Here is a 21,663-nt window from a genome sequence, read left to right as displayed (position 1 = left end):
TTAGGAAACTTAGACCTAATTTTTTAGAAATTTTAAGCATAAGTTAAGACTCTGTCTAAAGTAAGTTTTTCTGAACCTAATACTTTTTCAGATTTCTAACCAAAATCCATTTAAATTAGTATCTCTATATATATATATATATATGTATATATATATTTTTTTGTGTATATGTGTGTATATATATATATATATATACTGCACATTTTTTTCCAAGGGAAAATGTAGAGATACATAATTTTTAGATGTGGCATAATGTGTGCATATATATATATATATATATATATATATATGTATATATATATTTTTTTGTGTATATGTGTGTATATATATATACATATATATATATATATATATATATATATATGCACACATTATGCCACATCTAAAAATTATGTATCTCTACATTTTCCCTTGGAAAAAAATGTGCAGATACTTTCCCCAATGATTTCTCAGATGTTTGTACTTTTCAAGGCGAAGGAGAGGGAGAAGGGTTGGCAGCAAGAGAACTACTATCTGAGTAGTTCAACCCATAGAACATAGGCTTCCCTGATATTATTCCTGAAACAATGTCTCCCTGCCTGGTTAGATGAATCTATGATGCCACCTAGGCTTTTTTTCAGATTGTCAATGCCAAGTTTTCAGATTGTTGAGTCCAGGAAGATTGCTTTTTAGAATGATCTCCCTTACCCTTCTGGTTGGGCTTACTACTTCAAGGGAGACACCTCAGCATTGATCAAACAGGGGAATACTGCTACTATCTTCACAAACTGGAAGTCTATTGACTGTGCTTTTCAAACCATGCTAGAACAGTGTCCTTGTTCTCATTCACCCATCTAATATTGGCCTTGGTCTTCTCCAGAGCCTGATCCAGGGCCAGGGTTCCTGAACCAAAGCCAACATCCATGTTTTCATTTTTGAACTGTTCAAGCTGATGTAGGTCATACTCTGAGGAAAACCTCTGGGTCACAGTCTGGATTACATTGGAGAAGGAGAAGGAGCCACCACCATAATCCTCAAATAGCTTCTTCCAGTTACTTTTAACAAACTCCCAGGCCAACTTTTGCCCAAGCACAGTGCTGCACATATTGCTGATGGTTGATGTAGCATCCTGCTTCCGGATCAGTTCAGGATTCAAAGACTAAGACAGGTATCTCTGCAAGATCCACACTTCTTTGCTACAGGCTAGTCCTGAACAAAGCTTATCAGCCTCTGTAACCAGGGTGGCATTCCAGAACTGCTCCCAGGCAAAATCCCACTCAGTTTCTCCACCTCTGGCAATGGCATTGCAGTAAATGGTAGATCTCAGATTGGGATGGATCGGATTGTTTGAGAGGTTTTTCGTCCACTGGTTCAAGAGGCTTGAGGCCAGTTCCCCACATTCATTAAGATCATTAGAGCAGGCTGTGCTAACAGCATTGATCTCATTGTATTGTTCCATCAATGTGGGAGGAAGCTGCTGCCAGTTATGGGTGAGTTGCTTGAAATGGTTAAATAATGGAGTAACCTGTTTCTTCAACTATTTCTTCATGGGACCATTTACTTCTGATCCATCAAACATGAGCATGAAATAACTAAGACTGCTGAGGGCAGCCTGCCAGGGCAGGTATTCCTTTTCTTTTCCCAAAAAGAGCGTGTTTTCCAGAGCCAGTGTTGTTGGGACATATTTTGCCCTGGCTAGGTTAAAACTATCATGGATGATCTGAGCCCTGTTGATGACGAGAATGAAAGTAAGATTACTTTGTAGTTGTTGCTGAAGTTGCTGCCAATTTTTTTCATCTTAATTCACCAGATAATAACCAGTCACATTGATGTTTAAGAGGATCCAATTATCACCTGTCACTTTAAGCTGGTCAAAAGTGGCTGACTCAGTTTCAAGCCATACAGAATCAGTTTGTCCTCCTTTTCTAAGTGAAGAGACAGGCACTATCCATTTGTAATCGAATACAGAGGGACGAGAAACATTGGAGTTGGGATCTAACAAGAAGTGTTTCTGGGAGAGAACACCAGTAGTCGTGTCCATTTTTAGCACAGGGAAGCCCATCTGGAGGATCCATCAATCCATGATGTCTTGTACAGTTTTAGGCAATGTCACCTTATTCTGTGTGTTCACAGTGTCTTGGAGGTGATACCATAGATTTTGGTAGACCATATTACTGTAAGAAAAGGTTTGTAGGTAGGATGACAAGTCTGTTTTGAAGAGGTCTTCTGTAAGGAAACTGGACAACATCCAAAGAACTGAGGCTCCCTTGCTGTAGGTGATAGAATCAAAGAGCTCACTAATCTGGGCCGGGGTTTGGACTTCTCCCTCAGGAGAGGACAGTGGATGGGAAGAGGTCAGAGCATCAACAGTCATCACTCAGTATAACTCATTTTGCACTATGAGGTCTTTCAAGTTCCAGGTAGGTTCAGCATTGTCAGCCCCCAAGTACTCCACATAGGAAGCAAAGCCTTCATTCAGCCACAGGTTATTCCACCATTTCACAGTGACCAGGTTGCCAAACCACTGATGGGCAAGCTCATGGGCAATCACAGTAAGCACCTGTTCCTGGTTACTAATGGATGAAGAGAAAGGATCATACAGCAGGGAATTCTCCCAGTAAGTCACCAGGCCCCAGTTCTCCATGGCTCCTGCATTAAAGTCTGGCAGGCCTATCTGATCAGATCTGGGCAATGGATAGGGTGTGCTATAATGTGCTTCAAAAAACTTAAGGATGGGACCTGTGACATTCAAAGCATAATTTCCACGTCCTGCCTGGATTGCTTTGGGACGGGCCCAGATTCGGATCTGAACTTTTGGTCCTATTTTCTCTACTTCTTCAAACTGGCAGACGATATAAGCCAAGAGATAACCTGACATCTTCGGAGTGGTTTCAAAATGAGTGATGTTCCAGCCCTCACTTTCTTTTTCAGTAGTTTTGGGGGGCATGTTGGAGAGGGCTACATGGTCAGAGGAGTGGATCAGTATGATGTCAAGGGTGGCCTTCATGGCTGGCTCATCGAAGCATGGGAAGGATTTATGGGCATCAGCTGCTTGCATCTGGATCGTGGCCAACACCTTTTTAATGCCATCTTCCTCATACTCGCTGCGGTAAAAGCCAGCCAGGTCATCAGCCAATTCTCCAATGAAGACACTCTCCATCTCATAGTAACAGTTAACTTCCAGTTTACTATTCAGATGTACAACCACACAACTAGAACACTTTAATCCTGTTATCTGTTTTACAGTTTATATGTGCTATAAGAAATCCCATCTGAATTTCTAGTTAAAAAAAGGATTAAAATTGAAGTGACTGCCACTTAAATACCAATGTAAGCATAAATATAAAAAAGTCAATTAGCTTCTGTGGACTTCAGTTCCTTCACTTGTAAAATGAGACTACTGGATCACATGACCTTTTAAGTCTCCTTTCATTTAAAATCTGATACCATAATCTACTAAATCATAGATAATCTGAGCTGGTGTAGAGAGTTTCCAAGTCTGTGAAAACAAATGCTGAAAGCTAGACAAACTTGTCATTTGTAGTTCTATTTACTGCCAATTTTCACCTTCAACAACATTTATTTATATCGTCTTGACTTACAGCCATGATAGGTAAGGCAAATGATAGCTTAATAAAAGCTTTAAATTCAATACATATCAATTAATTTAAACAAACATGTGAAACAATGCAGTGATATTCCTTTGAAATGTTTCCCTCAAGTGTAAAAGGAGTGAATTTAATATGCATCACCAATGTACCAGGCTGGCTTAGCCTTGAAACACTGCAGACCTTGTTTTGCATCAAGGAGAATTATTTAATGCATTCTAGAAGGGATTCAACAAACTGAACTGAAGAGCTTAAAAGAAGCCATTATGACACGCATAAATATTTATCTGACACTTTTTTTTTGGTTGTTGTCACAGGTTGCCTTCTATTGCTTTGAGGGACATCAGTATTCAACTTATAAAGTACCTGTTTCTGTGCCAACTGAAATCTAATGAAGGACACGAAGTAGAAATATTTGTTATCCTACATCTGGAACTGAGAAGACACAAAACCACAAAGGTAAGTTTACTTTTGCTAATCTAATTTTGCTCTTCTCTTGATCTCACATTGGTGTTTCTAAGAGGAAAGACAGAAAAAAGAAAGGCAAGAAAGAAAGAAAGAAAAAGAGAAAGGAGGAAGTAATAAAAAAGGAGAGAGAAAGAAAGAAAGAAAGAAAGAAAGAAAGAAAGAAAGAGGAGGAAAAAAGCAAAGAAAGAAAGAAAAAGATTAAGAAAGATAAGGAGGAAGAACTAAAGAAAGGAAGGAGAAAAAGAAAGGAAGAAAGAAGGAAAGAAAGAAGATGAAGAAAGGAGAGAGAGAATGAAGGAGGAAGGAGAGAAATTTAAAAAGAAATTTAAAAAGACAGGAAAAAAGAGGAGGAAGAAAGAGGTAGAGTGAGAGGGAAGGGAGGGAGGCAGGGAAGGAAGGTAAAAGAAAAGGAAAGAGAAAAACAAGACACTACCATTATTCAACTTGATTCAACAAATATTCATTATACACCTTTGTACCAAATCCATCTTTTGAATATTTTGGAAAGACAGGAAAGTTAAAAAATTTTGCCTTTTCTCCTCATCATTACATCTCACTGAAGAAATTCAACATGCTTCCAAATTGAATATAAGATAATCTGAGGGGAGAAAGAGAAATAAAAACTGGGGATATCAAGGATTATAAAAAGCGAAGGTGAAAAGGGAATATATTCCAGTGTCTAGAGGGTTGTGTGCAAGAAATCTGTGGAAATGCATCAAAATCAGAGATGAAATATCAATTTCCAAAAATAAGTATGTAAGCACATCTTTGTGAGTCACTCAGACATTTTTATTTTTTTAATTTAATTTAATTTATTTTTTGGTTTTTTCAAGGCAATGGGGTTAAGTGGCTTGCCCAAGACCAAACAACTAGGTAATTATTATGTGTCTGAGGACAGATTTGAACTTAAGTACTCCTGACTCCAGGGCCAGTGCTCTCCACTATACCACCTAGACACCCCAAAATTTGTTTCTCTCTACAACTTAAAGTAATAGCAAAAATATAATGATTCTCAATATATTTCACTGCATTCAATTTAAATGGTAGAAAAACATCCATAATAATAGTTAGCACTTAAATAGCATCAACAATGTATCAATCATAATGCTAAACATTTTACAAATAATATCTAATTTGATTTTCACAACCACATTCTTTGGTAGACATTTTTATTGCTCACATTTTACAGTTGAGGAAATTGAGGACAAGGGTTAAGTGATTTTTCCCAAGGTCATACAGCTGTTAGTGTCTGAGACTAGGTTTTAATTCTGTCTTTCCTGATTCCTTGTCCAACATTCTATCCACTGGGCATTCTGTTTCTTATATTTTATCCCTAAAACATGTTGATAATATAATATTTTCAATAATTATTTACATATTAAATAATTACCTAGCTATGTGATCTTGGGCAAGTCACTTACCCCCATTGCCTTACACACACAAAGAAAAAAATTGCATATTAGTAAATTAAACTTTCAATTATCCATGTTAATATCATAGAGAAATTAGGGGAGAGAGAGAGAGAGAGAGAGAGAGAGAGAGAGAGAGAGAGAAGGCTTAGATTTCCTGTCAAGACCTAAAGTCCATTTCATCTACTACCAGACCTTAATCTGTTTTTGCTCAAAGGCAATATAAATTTAGTTTCACCTCCTGGAACTGACTGAATCTGAAATTCAATAGTTTCATGAAAAATTATAAAATGTTCTGCTTTGGGTTTTTTAAAAGAAAAACAAATCACTTGGCATTTAACTCCTTAAATAATTTATGGATCAAAGTATATGGTTACCTAACAGATAATCCCCCAAAGTCTTTGTTCAACTTTGTATAGTGTATCCAATTTCACTAAGCTGGTATAGTGTGTAGAATTACACTAAGTTGGACTTAAAAGTTAGATAAACTTGGTTCTCAATTCTGACTCTCATAGTTATAAGCTAAATTAACCTTACTCCTTTCTGTCTCAGCTTATCTTTATGTATAGAGTGATAATAATAACTATATAACTTCTCTTCCAGAATTGTTATGAAGAACAAATGAGATAAGATATATATAGTGATTTGCAAACCTTAAAGCACATAAAAATGTCAGTAACTGTCATCCATGATTTTGGATATTTTTAGTTCTGTAGCAATGGGATAATGATTGATTGATTGGTTATGATGGATGAAAATCTCTATCTGATCCTTTCTCTTTTTCCCCCTTTCCATTGCAGACACTAGAAAGCAAGAAGAAAATGAGCACTGTATCAATCTCTTGCTAACTTCAATATACTCTTTTTTTCCCACTTTTAAACCAAGGAATGTAAACCATGATTGTGAATAGTCATGCTTTGATGATGAATTGAAAATTGATATTAGGGACATAATTTAAAATATTGCCCTTTCCATTTTCCCCATCATATATGGATTATCAATTCAATGTTTCCTTGGTGTTTCTTCCATGAACTATATTAAATATATTCCTCTCATTTAGTAGGTAGTGCAATGTTTAATGACTTAACTTTCTTTAAGAGTTTGAGGTTTTCTGGTTTGTTCTTGAATGGTCTATCACAGTGTTTGGTTTATAGTGGGTACATGAGAATTACGTGTTGAATTCAACAGCTTTGAATCACAATGCCATGTTGTGTAGTGACCTGTCCTCAAAGACAAGAAAGCCTGGATTTAAATCCCAAATTTAACATACATTTTATATGTGACCCTGGGCAAGTTTCTTAATCACTTGGTGAAACATAAAATTATATATTTCAGAGAAAATATCAGCCTATATTGATAGAATGAATTTATTAATTCAACAGTTATTTTAAATTAATGAAATCACACATCCCTCCCTAACCTTACAATAAAGTTTTAAAAAAGTAGAGAAAATCCCACAGTAAATCAGTACTATTTCTCAAATATGAGAGTTATTTTACAGTAAATAATTTAAGGGAATAGGTATCTCCTCTAGGCTACAAGGTCGGAGCTTGATAATAATAACTGGCATTTATATACTTCTTTATATTTTGTAAGGCCATTTACATAATCTCTCTTGACCTTCACAGTAACTTGTGAGGTACATACTACAGAGAGTATTATTTGCATTTTTACAGTTGAGAAAACTGCATCTTAAGAGAGGTGGAAATGCTTATCCATGATCACATACTTAGGAGGAGTCAAAGGAAAGACTTGAAATCCAGTTTACCTATTTTTAAATATAGCCATATATAATACAAAGCTGAAATTTACATGTAGTGAATACATTGATTCATTAAAGTATGAATTACTTTTGAATTTTTTGAAGATTAGAAATAAGCCACTAATTTGGCTTTATAATGGAATTTTAACAATATTAACAATATTGCTCACTAAAGGAGGTATTGTACACTAGCTGTAAGTTGCCTTGAGGTTTCTGAGAATCAACCAGACCCTGTAACTATGAGGAAGAGATTAAAAGAACAGTTCCTGTAATCAGGTAGTGGAGCAGATCCAACCCTAGAGTGGGAGTTGGAAAAAAAAAAATATTTGAATCCTTTTTTGTAATCAGGAAAAAATCACTTAAATCATTCTGTGCCTCATTTTCCTTATTTATAAAATAAGGTGATGGGGGTTGAGAAGAGGGAGGACTTGATCGGGATATAGCAAGTTTCTTCCAGCTCTATCTCTATAATCCTAAGAGATCTTGGTTCTTAAATATTCTAAGGTAAGATTAGTGATAGTTGCTTCCAGGATGAGGGTGCAATAATGAATCTTTCACAATTTCTTGGGGCAGCTTCTAGTTGTAAACCTAAGTGCTATTTTATGAGTATACATGCTTCTGACTAAAAGTCAGTGGTTTCTGTACAATAGCCAGAGTAGAACTTGTAGGAAGGAAAATTTCAGCATAATGAGTCTGTAAAGATCCAGGAAACTATGGGGAAAAAAAGGTCATAATGCTAACTATGGGCCATTGGATGAAAAAAAATCATCCACATGAATCAACCTTGCCCTATGGCCTTGTCAGTACTAATGATTAAGTACTGAAACTGCTTACCAAGGCAGCTTGCTGAATCTTCATTCCCTGGAGATGTTTAAGAGTAGGGTAGTATACCATTTATCTTGAATGGATTAGGTGCTCCCTTGCCTGGAGGAAAGGAACTGGAACAAATCCCTTCAAAGTCACTGATTATTATCTGGAAATGATTAAAGTAGTAAGTACATAGCAATAAAATAAAACAGATCAGAAATCACTATGAAGTCATCAAGTATTCTTTGATAAGTTGAAAATATTTAAATAAAATTGAATCCTAGAATCATAGATAAGTTTTTGATCAATATAATAATAAAAAAATAAACATTCATTTAAACAATGCAAGGATTATAAATCTTTTCATAAGTATTATCTCATTTAATACTGTGAACTATGTATGACTAATATCCTATTTTTATAAATAAGTCTAAAAATAAAGATTAGGTGATTTATCCAGACTTAAGTAGGATTTGATTTCAGGTCTTCCTAATTTCAACTCCAGTGTTTTTTGTTATTTTTTTCTAGCAAGTCATATAATCAAATGCCTCATTTTACAAATAGCAAAGGACTGCATTATACAATAGTTGCCACTCATCTATAAAATCATAGAATGCTATTGCTAGAAAGGGCACTTAGATGGTGCTCAGTCTGGAATCAAGAAAACTTTTCTTACAGAGTTCAAATTTGACCTCAGACAATTGCAAACTGTATGATCCTGGGCAAGTCACTCAATCCTACTTTCCTCAATTTCTCATCTATAAGATGAGCTGGAGAAGGAAATGACAAACCATTCTAGAATCTTTGCCAAGGGAACCCCAAATTGAGGCAAGAAGAGTCAAACCTGATTGAAAAAAAAGACCAAATAAAAAGGTGCTAGAATAGATCTTTGAAAACTTTGAATCCAACTTCCTTGCTCATTTCATATGTATCCCTTGACTCATGAGATTTCTGTTTATATTGACCAGAGTTCATATATGAGAGACTTCTTGATCCTAGCATGTGTGAAGTGATTTTCAGACCTAAGTTACGTAACCTAAGTCTTGTGGTTTTGTTACAGTCATTATTGCTGTTATTTGATTTCATTGGTATAGCAATTCTTGATGAGAAAATGCTTCACCTGTTTATGAATACCTGCACAATTAAGACTTCAAGCATTGCTTTTGTGGTTGACTTTGCCATGATCACACAGCCAGCTTGCATAAGACTAATGATTTGAAAAGAGGTCATTCTGATTTTGAGGTTCTTTATTTCCATTATGCCACCAAACTCCTTATTTTGTTAATATTATTATTGGTTATTTTCATTAAATAGGCTATATCACATAGTGGAGATAGAACTGGTTCCAAAGTCAAGAATACCTGGGTTCAAGTTCTGTCTTTGTCACATACCTACTCTGTGATCCTGGGCAAGTCACTTAAATTTTCACTAATCTTAGAAACTTTTATAATACTGTAACTTACATTGAAGGTGCCATTTTAAAAGGTTAAATTTTCCAGTTATATCATAGGTCCAGTTGAGAACTTATTAATTTTATGATAATTATCTCTTGCTCTGATCTGATATTTTCCCTGAGAATATCTGAATTTGGTTCAGTTTTAGTTCTCTGTAGGAGAGATTTCTTTATTTTTCTGCATTCCACTGAAGTCACAAAAATTTTAAACTGAAAATAATATTATTATAATCTATATAAGGAAAATATGTATACACATATCTGTGTGTTACATGTATAAACATGCATACACATGTGTATACATGTATGTACATATCTTACCCAGCAATGTCCACTCCCTTTTTAGACCTTCAGGTGACAGTCCTTGTAAAGAATGTCCTAAATAATGGCATATAATGTTTCCAACTATCTCCCTTCCCTGCTTCTCAAAGTAAAAGGGGAAAGGGAAAGGGGGGAAAAAAGCAGTCAACTATCAACCCCCATGAATTCTTATTATATATATGGAAAAGGAAACTGAAATTTGAAAAGGTTAGATAATTAGGCCAAGGTTATCAAGTGAATCAATGCACAGTAGGCCCTGAAACCCAGGTCTTTTGTTTAGTTCTTTTTTTATTATGGCTATCTTTTTCTGAGGTTATAATGAACAAATGTGAGGAAATATGAGCCAGAAGGTCAGAGAAATGCTCTAAGAATCACTGAAACATACTCTTAAGAGAAAAAAACATTTCAAACACAGCATAGCTGTAAATGACAAAGAAAGAACCATAGTGGATAGACTGGTCTATTAGGCAAATAATAGAACCTTCTTTTAAAACATTTTTAATTGATATTTTATTTTTCCAAATATAGTTTATGAATGTTTTTCAACATTTGCCCATATGCATATGTATATTTTTAAATTAGAAAATTTCCTTCCACTTTCCCTTCCCACTCCCTTCCCCTCAGTGGCAAGCAGTCAGGTTAATATTGTACATACACATTTATGTTAAACATGTTTACAGATTAGTCATTTTTAGTATGAGGAATTAGGATTAAAGGACAAAAATGCATAAGAGATATTTTTTTAAAGGGAATGTAGTGTTCATCAGATTCTGAAGGGTATTGGGTTTTTTTGTTTTGTTTTGCTTTGTTTTGTTTCTCTTCCTCTGGATCGGAAAAAACATTATCCATAGTCAATTGAATAGGGTTGTTCTAGATCTCTGAACTGCTGAGAGAAGCTGCTTCCATCAAGGGTGATCATCTCACAATATTGTTGTTAATGTGTACATTGTTCTTTTGGTTCTGCTCAAGAACTACTTTCTTGAGAAAAATTTGACACCTAGTAAGAGTTTCAAATGCAAAACTGAAAATAACCTCATCAATATAATTTATAACTATAACTACTAATTGCAGGACAAATTACTTACCTACCCAGCAATGTCTCTTATCACTTATTAGTCTTTTCAGCTATAATCTCTAGTGCCAAATCCTACCTAATTTCTATAAATATCCTTATTTATAATATATTAATTATATTAGTATATATTAATATATATTAACTATATATTAACTTTATACTATGTCAGACAGTGTTTTAGGAATTTGTAATTTAGAGGAAAAAATAAAATAAGTCCATGTCCTCAGAGAATTTACATTCTATAACTACTTGCAGTGGAGTAATTTGTAACAAGAAAGAATAACAGTATATTTATAAATGGAATTTTGTGAACTTCCCCTCAAAAGTATGATAAATTTTATTTCAGCTCAGCCCTAGTTAAGCAAAAAACATTTTTTTTTACATTTATTCTAGTAAGGCTTTCGGTACAAAAAACTAAACACATAATTTGTCCCCTCACCCCTAGACTGCATGATGTGACTTTATAACTGGGAAAAGAGGGCAACTGGCAAAGGAATGACTTGAAATTGAAGAGCCAGGGGAAACATGAACTCTTGGAATAAAATATACGGGAATCTTTAAAATACACAAAATGCCCAAAAGCAAACCACAAAGTCTATCACAATGGAATTTTGTTTGTCTTTGTCAGTGCTGCAAGGTTTTCAACTTTAATGGTGCCAGAATGTCTGTGACTCTGAGAGCTAATCCAGTAAACCATCCCTTTTGGCTAATGCTAAAAGGTTTCCAGAATATCTCAGAAGGCACCAACAGTTTGGAAAATATTTTCTTTAATCATGAGAGTTGGGCAAAAAGAGGGTTAAATCCCATATCTTGTTATGGGGTATTTATTTTTATGACAGGTAGAGATTCAGCTTTGAAGTTGGAATGTCTGTTCCATACTCTAGCAGTGGGATTAGGGTCAAGTCTCTTAACTTCTTGGGGTCCCAGGCAATTGTAGATTAAAAGTTATTGATATGGTGAGAATCTTCCATTATTGGGGAGGGTATTTTCAAACTGAGATTTACCAAAATTTTAAAAAATCACTAATATTGACACTCATGATAGATATAGAAATAAAATAATCATAGCTAAATTTTATATAATACTCAAGTTTTGGCCAATCACTGTGCTAAGCACTATACAATTCTTTTTTCTTCAATCCTCACAAAAACCCTAGGAGGTAGGTGCTATCCCCATTTTACAGATACGGAAGCTGGATAAATGGAGCAGTTAAGTGATTTTTTTCAAGAGTCCGACAGTGGGGGGGGGGGGGGCTAGGTGGCACAGTGGATAGGATAGAGCACTGGCCCTGAAGTCAGGAGTAGCTGATTTCAAATATGTCCTCAGACACTTAATAATAACCTAGCTGTGTGGCCTTGGGCAACTCACTTAAACCCATTTGCCTTGCAAAAACTTAAAAAAAAAAGTCAGGCAGTAAATGCTCACAGTTGTCAGACTTTTATTCTTCCTGACTCCAGTCCCAGGCTCATTTCATTGTACTAGTTAGCATATGTGTAACATGCTATTTCTAAATTAATATATAGCATTCAACAAGACTGGAAGTATATTTATATCTGATGTATAAATGGATGTGTTTGTGTATACACATAGAAGAAACAAACACATGGGCATTAATTAAACAATATGTGCAAAGCAGTTTGTCCACATTGCTGGGATGTGAAGACAGAAAATAAACATTCAGTGCCTTCAAAGAGCTTTCATATCTCATTGGAAGAGGGGAGGTATAATGTGTACACATAGAAGTACAAAGAGAACACATACAAAATTAGTATAGGGGCAGCCCTGGAGTCAGGGAGATCTGAGTTCAAATGTTACCTCAGACATTTAATTACCTGTAGAAGGCCAGCACTAGGGAGTGATATTTACATATCCTTGGTGACTTTTTTCATCAAAGATATGTGTGGATTATTGCTCATTGTATGAATTTGTTGGCTCACCAGTGAATCTTGACCTAGGATAATCTGTGGCTCCAGAGTTGGTTGTAAAAAGGTTTCTTTGATAGCAACAAATATTGTAAATTTAGCCAGGAAATTGTAAAACTGGGTCTCCTTTAACCAGTCGTTCCTGAGAAGAATTTTTGCTATAAAAAGTCTAAGTTTCCAAAAATAAAGTTGGTAGATTTTCACTTCCCAACCTTTGGTGTTTGGAGATGCTTGTCTACCCTACCTGATTCTAGGAAATTCATTTCCAGACCCACACCAGAACTAATGAGGGAAATAATTACTTAGCTGAGTGATCTTGGGCAAGTCACTTAACCCCCATTGCTAAATCTAAATTAAAAAATAAATCAGTGCAAAAAAATTTTTTTTGGGGGGGGGGCTAAGTGGAGACTCTAGCAGTTGGAAAATCCAGAAAGTCCTGAGATGGATATGGGGAATATCAGCGAAGAGCTTGGAAATGAGAAATAAGATATAATATGTTTGGAATATAAAGAAGGATTTAACTAGACTACAAAGGGAATGAAAGGGAGTAATTAATAAAGTTTAAAAAGATATGTTAGAACCAAATTGTGAAGTGCTTAAATGACAAAGATTATATAATATATTCAAGTGACAATATAGAACCATTGGGCTTTATAAGCATGTATATATGTCTGCCTCCACGTGCATATACATACTCACAATATTTATATATACATATATATATATATATAATGTGCTTTTATCTAAATTATTGTAAAGCATAAAAAGTAATTGTCATGATACATTATTGTAACTGATGATTAAACAGATTAATTTAGTGATATACTTGAAGTGTTTGAATCATCTAGGGTTACATACATAGGGTTAGATATGGAAACAAAGATAATATGGGTGATATGAAATGAATTAAAAATCAATAAAAATCTATGTGAAATGTGCAGGAATAGGCATACAACAAACATAAACACATCTATATAAAGAGACAGAGACAAAGCTAGAGGGAGGAAAGGAAAGAGAGAGAACTTAAAATTGCCCTACACTAGACTTTTGGGAAAGCCTGCCATATTTATGCATGTGTATCTGTATGTATACAAATATACATATCTAAGCATAGCTATGTCTATGTCTATGTCTCTCTCTCTCTCTCTCTCAATCTACATTTATATATATATATACATAAATAACTACACACATGTGCACTTGCATATTGAAGAATATATGTTTATACATATTATCTATATTTCTCTAAAATATCAATATGTGTGCATGTATAGACATATACATACATAGGAAGATCAATAGCTAGCTTATCATGATAGAGGCAGGCATGTTATGCTGGTAGTTTCTAGACATATAATACAGACAATACACATACAATGTCCATCAAAAAACAAAATGATTTATCTCACCTTTCAGAAATAAAATTTTCATGTGTTTATATGATACTAAATTTTGAATAAAAAGTTATTGTAATCTTTAAGCATTTTATGTGGTCTTTTATGGCTACCAAATACCTTCCCACATGTCATTGCTTACTCATTTTTTCTATTTAAACTAAAGACATCAAATAAAAAGAAATATTATTTCTAGAAGGCCTATGGTATTTAAGTGTGATTAAATTATTCATAGTAATGGGCTGCAATCCAAAGAAAATCTGGAGCCAGCATTTCAATCTCATAAATTTGTCCCTGGTTCTTTATTGTTAACTATCTACTAATTTTGAAGGCTATCTACAGTTTAAGACACTTGAAAATTTTATTCTTAAGAATTTACAACATAATTGTAACTATTTAAAATCCGTATAATTGCCTTGTCAATCAAGACAAGAAAGAGTCACTTCAAGAACTCTCAACAGCATTAGAATTCGAGTGGTGATCAGCCAAATTCCCTTTCTTAATTGAGAGATATAAGTTGTTGAGAAAATGAAAATATTGGATTTACTATGAGAGAATATGGCTTTGAATCTTGATTTTGTTTCTAACCTGTTACCTTGAACAAATCACTTTTTCTTTGCTTGTTCTCAATTTCCTCTTTAAAATGAGAGACTTAGATTAGACTTCCCAGATCGTTTTTAATTTCAGCTGTAGATCATATAGACACTAGATAGCAACAAGAGACAAAAATTCTCGCACCAATTTCCTTCTGAATAGTACTTTGGAACAATTTGGGGAAACCTCTGTAGATGTCAGCAAGTTTATAATCTTGAACAAGAAATAGTCCATACATATACCAAAATATAGAAAAAAATTTTTAACCCTTTACAAGTCACATAAGTAATATGCAATTTACTTCAATCCAACAACCAAGTGGCTTTACTTGAAGTCAGAAATATCTGAGTCTTTCAAGCCTCAAGGCTAGTTGTGGAATGTCCCAGTAGCATAAGTTTCAGCTCTATATTGGTAGAGGGTTTTTCCAAATGGAAATTCCAAATGAATTCATCCAAATGAAGTTACATTTCCCCACCACTGCAACCCACAAATTAAAAAAAAAAAAAAAAACAAAAGAAAAAGAAAAAAGTGAAAAGATATTGGTACTAAAAGCTTTAACAATCTTTGAGGGAAAACTGTATGTGTGTGTGTGTGTGTGTGTGTGTGTATGTGTGTGTGTGTGCATGCATACATACAAGGCAAATAACAAAGATAATTACAAGGAAATAACTAACATTCTTTAAAGGCTTCACAAAGGAGGTAGCACCTGGTTTACGCCTTAAACAAAAGTAAGATTTCTGAAAAGGAGAAATGAAGGAGTCCAAAACCAAATAGCCAGGGGCCAATGTGCATCCCTCATGACATTTGCCACTTTTTTGGTAGTTTAAGCATAGTGTGCATAAAGCTGCAAAGGAGAGTCTCTTGTGCTAAAGACAAATTTACAGGAAATAAGCATTAAACTCTATATTTGTACACATGTGTAACCTATCATTTAAGCCTAGTGCACGTGCATTAGACTTTTCATATAGGAAAGCAGGAATAATTATTTGAATATGTGTGCCTGCTGAGGGACATAAGTGTTATCTAATTCTAAGAAGAGTTGCCTTTCTTGCTTTCTATTTCCACAGAGGATATTTAGGACTTAAGGACAGACACACAGACAGACACACAGAGACAAAGAGAGATGGATACACACACACACACGTACACACACACACACACACACACACACATACAGAAACAGAGAGATAGAAAGAGAAAGAATAAGAAAGAAAGAGAAAAAGAAAGAAAGAGAGGGAAGAGCTGATATTTCAGGGAGTTGTCCCTTGGGTAAAATAGTGATTCTCTCCGTTGAGCTAAAATGACTCCATCCCAGTGGGAAAGCTTATTCATTCTATATGTTATCTAGCATATTTAAATCTATAACTCCAACGAAATATGTATTACTATCTGTTTTGACATAAAGGTTTATATACTATTTGTGGTCTTTTGTATAATTAGTATTAGGTGGGAAGTGTATCAAGTCTTTGGATATAAGCTACATTTTTTTTTTCTTTTGTAAGAGAGAGAATTCAGAAAAGCAGTACAGCATAAATATAATTTCCTGTAGAATAATAACATGGGGTGGGGTGCTAGATGCAATTCTTATGTGGTAAACTCTTTCTGAGCAGGACACAAGAGCCAGTCTAGTTGTTCAAATCCCTGCTCCCTGACAGGAAAAAAATCAAAGCCTTCTTTGGAGAGTAGTGATAGTGATTTTAAAGATATCGCTTCATACTTCCCTGTGAGATTCATTTTGATGAACTCCTATAGACATACATGTAAACTATGGGGAAAACACAAACTTTACTCTTCTACTTGGACTGATCAACAGGAAATGTGGAGAAATGTGAAAGAGAATAAAAAACAAAAATTATTGAATCAACAGAAAGGGTAAAGTTACCAGAAGGCTTATCTCTGAAGGAATCCCAATAGTATGTCTCTATCTCTGCGTGTATTTGTCCTTATTGAGGAGTAAAACTCAGACTTAAGATGATAAAATCATAGAAAATGAGTTATAAGAGCCCTCACGAATTGTCTAATCCACCTAAAAAAGATCATCATACAATATATTTTCCTGCTGTCTTTTTGCCTATATCATAACCAACACTCTTAATCTCTCTTAATCTCAATTTCTTCATCTAAAACAATTGGGGATTTAGACTAGGTGATCTAATATGTATATTTTCCTCTTGAAATCTAAAAAAATTCATTTATAAATGTCTAAAAGTATAAAAATAGGCAAATATAAGATGTGGTAAGAATGGTATGCAATTCTTTTATTTCCTCACTAAATATCTCTTTTAAATCATTAATCACATTGCACCCACCTTCTAAGTGTTGATAGTCTTCTACTTATTCTCTGGTCTCATGTCTATAAGGAACAGACCCTTTGGCTCCCATTTCTTGAATACGTTTTCTTGGTTTCCTGGATGCCTTTGCATTTATCACCAAATTCTTGACATTTGTAGCCATTAAAGGATAGATTCCAGGACCTAAATACACCTATTGCAGCATGTGTAACTTACTGTCTGCTTCATGGTGTACCACCTTTATATCACTCAATGGATGATTTTCTCTGACATGTGGACTATTCTTTGTTCAATCATCTTTTCCCTCTTTCTCTGACTAGCAAACAATCAATTCAGCAAGCACTTATTAAGAACATACTTTGTGATAAGTATTTACTAGGCATAAGAAATAAAAGTGCAAAAAAACAAAATTTTCCCTATCCCCAAGGAACTTACCTTCTCCTGAAGAAAACAAAACACACTTAAACATAAAATAATTCCATTAATGTGCTGCACTAACAGTTTAGGAAAACAAGCAAACCAAAAACTCTTAACAGAGGAACATGCAGCACATTTTTATCTCACATTTGGGATATGGCCTCAAACTTTAACTCGGCTGTCTAATAGTAAAAAGATACTCAATACATTAAAAAAAAAAAGCAGGACCATTCAGTCTGACTCCTACTGATTGGTAAAGAATAGGTCCCAGTTCAAGTCCAGGAGCTCATTATTTTGAGCTTAGATTACTCAGAGTGAATGTAAATAGAAAGTGTTTCCCTTTGGACAGAAATCATGAGGGTATTTTTCCTCCCAGATTGATTTTTTCTTTTTTTTTTTTAAACTATATAAAAGAGGTTATACTTTGCTTTATTTCTTACTAGCCTAATCACTGAATGCCTTTTACCTCAATCAGACTGAAATCTTTTAAGCTAAGTTCTTTTCCAGGTTTTAGTTTTCCAAGTCTCCAGTCATCCTGTTCTTTATCTTGCCACTGGACTGAGATGACTTTGAAGGAGAAAGTGAGGCTGATGACTTTTCATAACCCTCTCTCATTTAAATCCTATTCATTTGCAAGTCACAGTATGACCATCCTGATGTCATGGTCCTTGTTGAGAACAAGGAACAAACCCCAAATCTACTTATATAGAAATTAACCGCTGTTTGAGCCACAAAGCAAGTAAAAGTGACTGAGGATTGGGAAATAAGAACAGAGGAAAAATAAATTGAAAAGTTAAGTAGTTTGGAGATGGAGAAGAAGAGGATAGAAAAATGGTAAATAATTATTTATATTCGTGCTAGTATAGGTAAAAGTTTTGTGATTTGACCAGTTAAAAGTAAGAAATTGCAACTAAAACCTAAAATGACAGAACCCACTAAAATCAGAGTGAAGCAAGTTAACAACTAACGGTATCTTGGAGGAACTTCTGTAAAGGTCTGTCTCACATGGTTAAAAAGGGAGCATAGCCCAAGACAGGCAGGAGAGCTGAAAAGAGAGAGAGGCTCTTAGCTACAGCCCAAGCCCAGGTACAGGCTTAGCAAGCTAGAGGTGCCCAAGAGCAGCTATAAGGGTCCCAGCCCCAGCCAGGAAGACAAAGTTTGAGCCCTAACAATACTGGTGCAACAAACATCTGGGTTGGGCTACCCTAATGCAGGGAACAAACTGCTAGGACCTGAAATACCATAGGTGAGCAGTAAGCTAAGGGCCAGACCCCTGGTCCCGTCCATAAAGCTTGGAATTCTGTTTTCTTTGCCCTAGAAGCAAAGCCAAAAAAAAAAAAAGCACTAACCAATAAAGATTTCTTCCATTCATGTCTTTTACCATATAAGATGAGTTTATCTGAAAAAAATAAATGAAAATGTTTTGGTGAAGTTTTTGTATAGAAAATACCAAAGCTTGATTATAATTTGAATAGACCAAGTTTTATAACCAGATTTCTGCAAGATGAAAAAGCATCTTTATAGCATTTTTGTTCCCTCCATCAATTAAAGAATACCTGAATTGTGATTAATCAAGAGACAAAAACAAAACTAGAACTGAGTCATTTGGTAAGTTATGGATTTTGTGTAATATTTGAAAAATGGTTCCAGGTATAATTTCTTCATATTATTCCAAGTTACTCCAGTTATGTATGTATAAGGATAATATCTAACATTAATTTGATTATTTTACTAGAAAGATTTTTGGAAATATGAATTTTCCTTATATTCTTTGGGTTATAGATTTAATTGTTAAAAGTCTGATGTGAAAATAATAATCAGCAGCAAATTACCTTCTGAGTTAGGATATCACTATTTAAGATTTTGGGGTTTAGATTCATGCTAGAATAGGTAAAAGTTTTGTGATTTGACCAGTAAAAAGTAAGAAATTGCAAATGAAAACATTTTATTTTTAGAAATCAGAAAATTATAAAAGCAATCACCAGCACATGATTAACTTAACTAACCTAATGATAATATGTATAAATTTAAACTGTTTGTAAAATTTATATATATTATATATATATATATATATATATATATATGTATGTATGTATGTATGTATGTATTTCCTGATATATACAGCTTGAAATTCCTAGGATATTGGGAATTGGAAGCTACATACTTAGGGCAAACTCCTTATCTGAAAATTCTCAAAGACAGGTAAAGGAGACTAGGGATTGAGAATTGACCCAGTTCTTTTAGGAAGGTGAGGAAAATTTTATAAAGAACTAAAATTGTCATTATGTTGCTTATAATAAAGTTTGTCCTTCAATTTTTTCTTGATTTTTTTTAAGAAAGATTTTATTTATTTTGAGTTTTACAATTTTCCCGTATTCTTGCTTCCCTAACCCAACCCCTACAGAAGGCAGTCTGTTTTTAAATTGTTTTCATGGTATACATTGATCTAAGCTGAATGTGATGAGAGAGAAATCAAATTCTTAAAGAAGAAAAATAAAGTATAAGAGATAGCAAAATTATGTAATAAGATAATGTGGTGTTGCTTGTTTGTTTTTTTACCTAAATTGAAGATAATAGTCTTTGGTCTTTTTTCAAACTCCACAATTCTTTCTCTGGATACAGATGATATTCGCCATTGCAGATAGCCCAAAATTCTCCCTGATTGTTGCACTGATGGAGTGAGCAGATGCATCAAGGTTGATCATCATCTCCATGTTACTGTTAGGACATACAATGTTTTTCTGGTTCTCCTCATCTCATTCAGCATCAGTTTATTCAAATCATTCCATACTTCCCTGAATTCCCATCCCTCCTGGTTCTCTAATAGAGCAGTAGTGTTCCATTACATATATATGCCACAGTTTGTTATGCCATTCCCCAATTGACAGACATTTACATAATTTCCAATTCTTTGCCACCACAAGCAGGACTGCTATGAATATTTTTTTCTTAGTTTTTGCAAATCATGGGGTTAAGTGGCTTGCTCAAGGCCACACAGCTAGGTAATTATTAAGTGTCTGAGGCCAGATTTGAACTCAGGTACTCCTGACAACAGGGTTGGTGCTCTATCTACTGTGCCACCTAGCTGCCCCTGAATATTTCTGTACAAGTGATGTTTTTACCCCTTTTCATAATCTCTTCAGCCTATAGACTCAGTAGTGGTATTGTTGGATCAAAGGGTATGCACATTTTTGTTGCCCTTTGGGCATAATTCCAAATTGCTTTCCAGAAAGGTTGGATGAGTTCACAGCTCCAGCAACAATGCATTAGTGTCCTAGATTTCCTTGGACCTGCCACTCACCAAAGCCTCTGTGGCTAAGGGCAGTCCTCTGGCTTCCCTCTGCTGCTGTCCCTGAGCTGGCCCTCTGGTCTCCACTCATGGTTCATTCATGATCCCCCGAGACAGACCCTGTTGGTAGGTGTCCTTTGCTAGCTTCTTTTTCTGGGTTTTGTCGATCTCATTTCTATTAAGAGGTTTCTTTCATGTTATTTTTGAGGGGGAACCAGGACCACTTAAAACAGTGTCTGTCTTCTCTCCACCATCTTGGCGAGAAGTCTGTCATTCATTTTTGAAGAAGACCATGACATCAAGGAGCCATGATGCCATGACAAGCACATGAGCTGGATTGGAGTAAAGGTGTTAAGTCACCAGCCTCACTTTCTCCTCCAGAATCATCTGGATCCAGTGGTCAGATGTGAATCAAGACAATTGGAGACAGCCCCAAATATGGGGTAATCAGAGTTAAATGACTTACTGAAGGTCACACAGCTAGTAAGTGGTGACTGTTCAAGGCTGTATTTGAACTCACGTCCTCCAGAATCCAAGGCCAGTGCTCTATCCATTGTGCCACCAATTAAAAATACATGTATTTATGGATAATAATCTTTTTTTTTAAGTAGTGAGAGTTCATTACTAGAGACCTTAGAATTTAAAATACTGCCATTAGACAATTATAAATCTGGATTTTGTTTTAAAACCATTAGCTGTGTAAAGAGCTACATTCTGAATCTCAACATTTTTCTTGAATCTTAACAAGAGCACATAGGTTGAAATTCTCTTTCTCCATCCCCATGTGACTTTAGATAAATCACTCCACAACTCAGGTTTCAAATTATTAAATGTAGAGGTTGAACTAGATGAAGTCTTGAAATCCTGAAGAAAT

The 21,663-nt window shown here is 34.8% G+C and overlaps 1 pseudogene; it reads right to left on the bottom strand.

Moving 5' to 3' along the window:
- Positions 1–767: 767 nt before the first annotated feature.
- Positions 768–20,880, bottom strand: LOC141519211 (aminopeptidase N-like; annotated as a pseudogene).
- Positions 20,881–21,663: the final 783 nt, after the last annotated feature.

Source organism: Macrotis lagotis, chromosome 3, assembly GCF_037893015.1.
Source record: "Macrotis lagotis isolate mMagLag1 chromosome 3, bilby.v1.9.chrom.fasta, whole genome shotgun sequence".
Taxonomy (NCBI): Eukaryota; Metazoa; Chordata; class Mammalia; order Peramelemorphia; family Peramelidae; genus Macrotis; species Macrotis lagotis.
The sequence above is the reverse complement of the archived record's forward strand: the minus strand, read 5'-3'. Positions and strand labels throughout refer to the sequence as shown.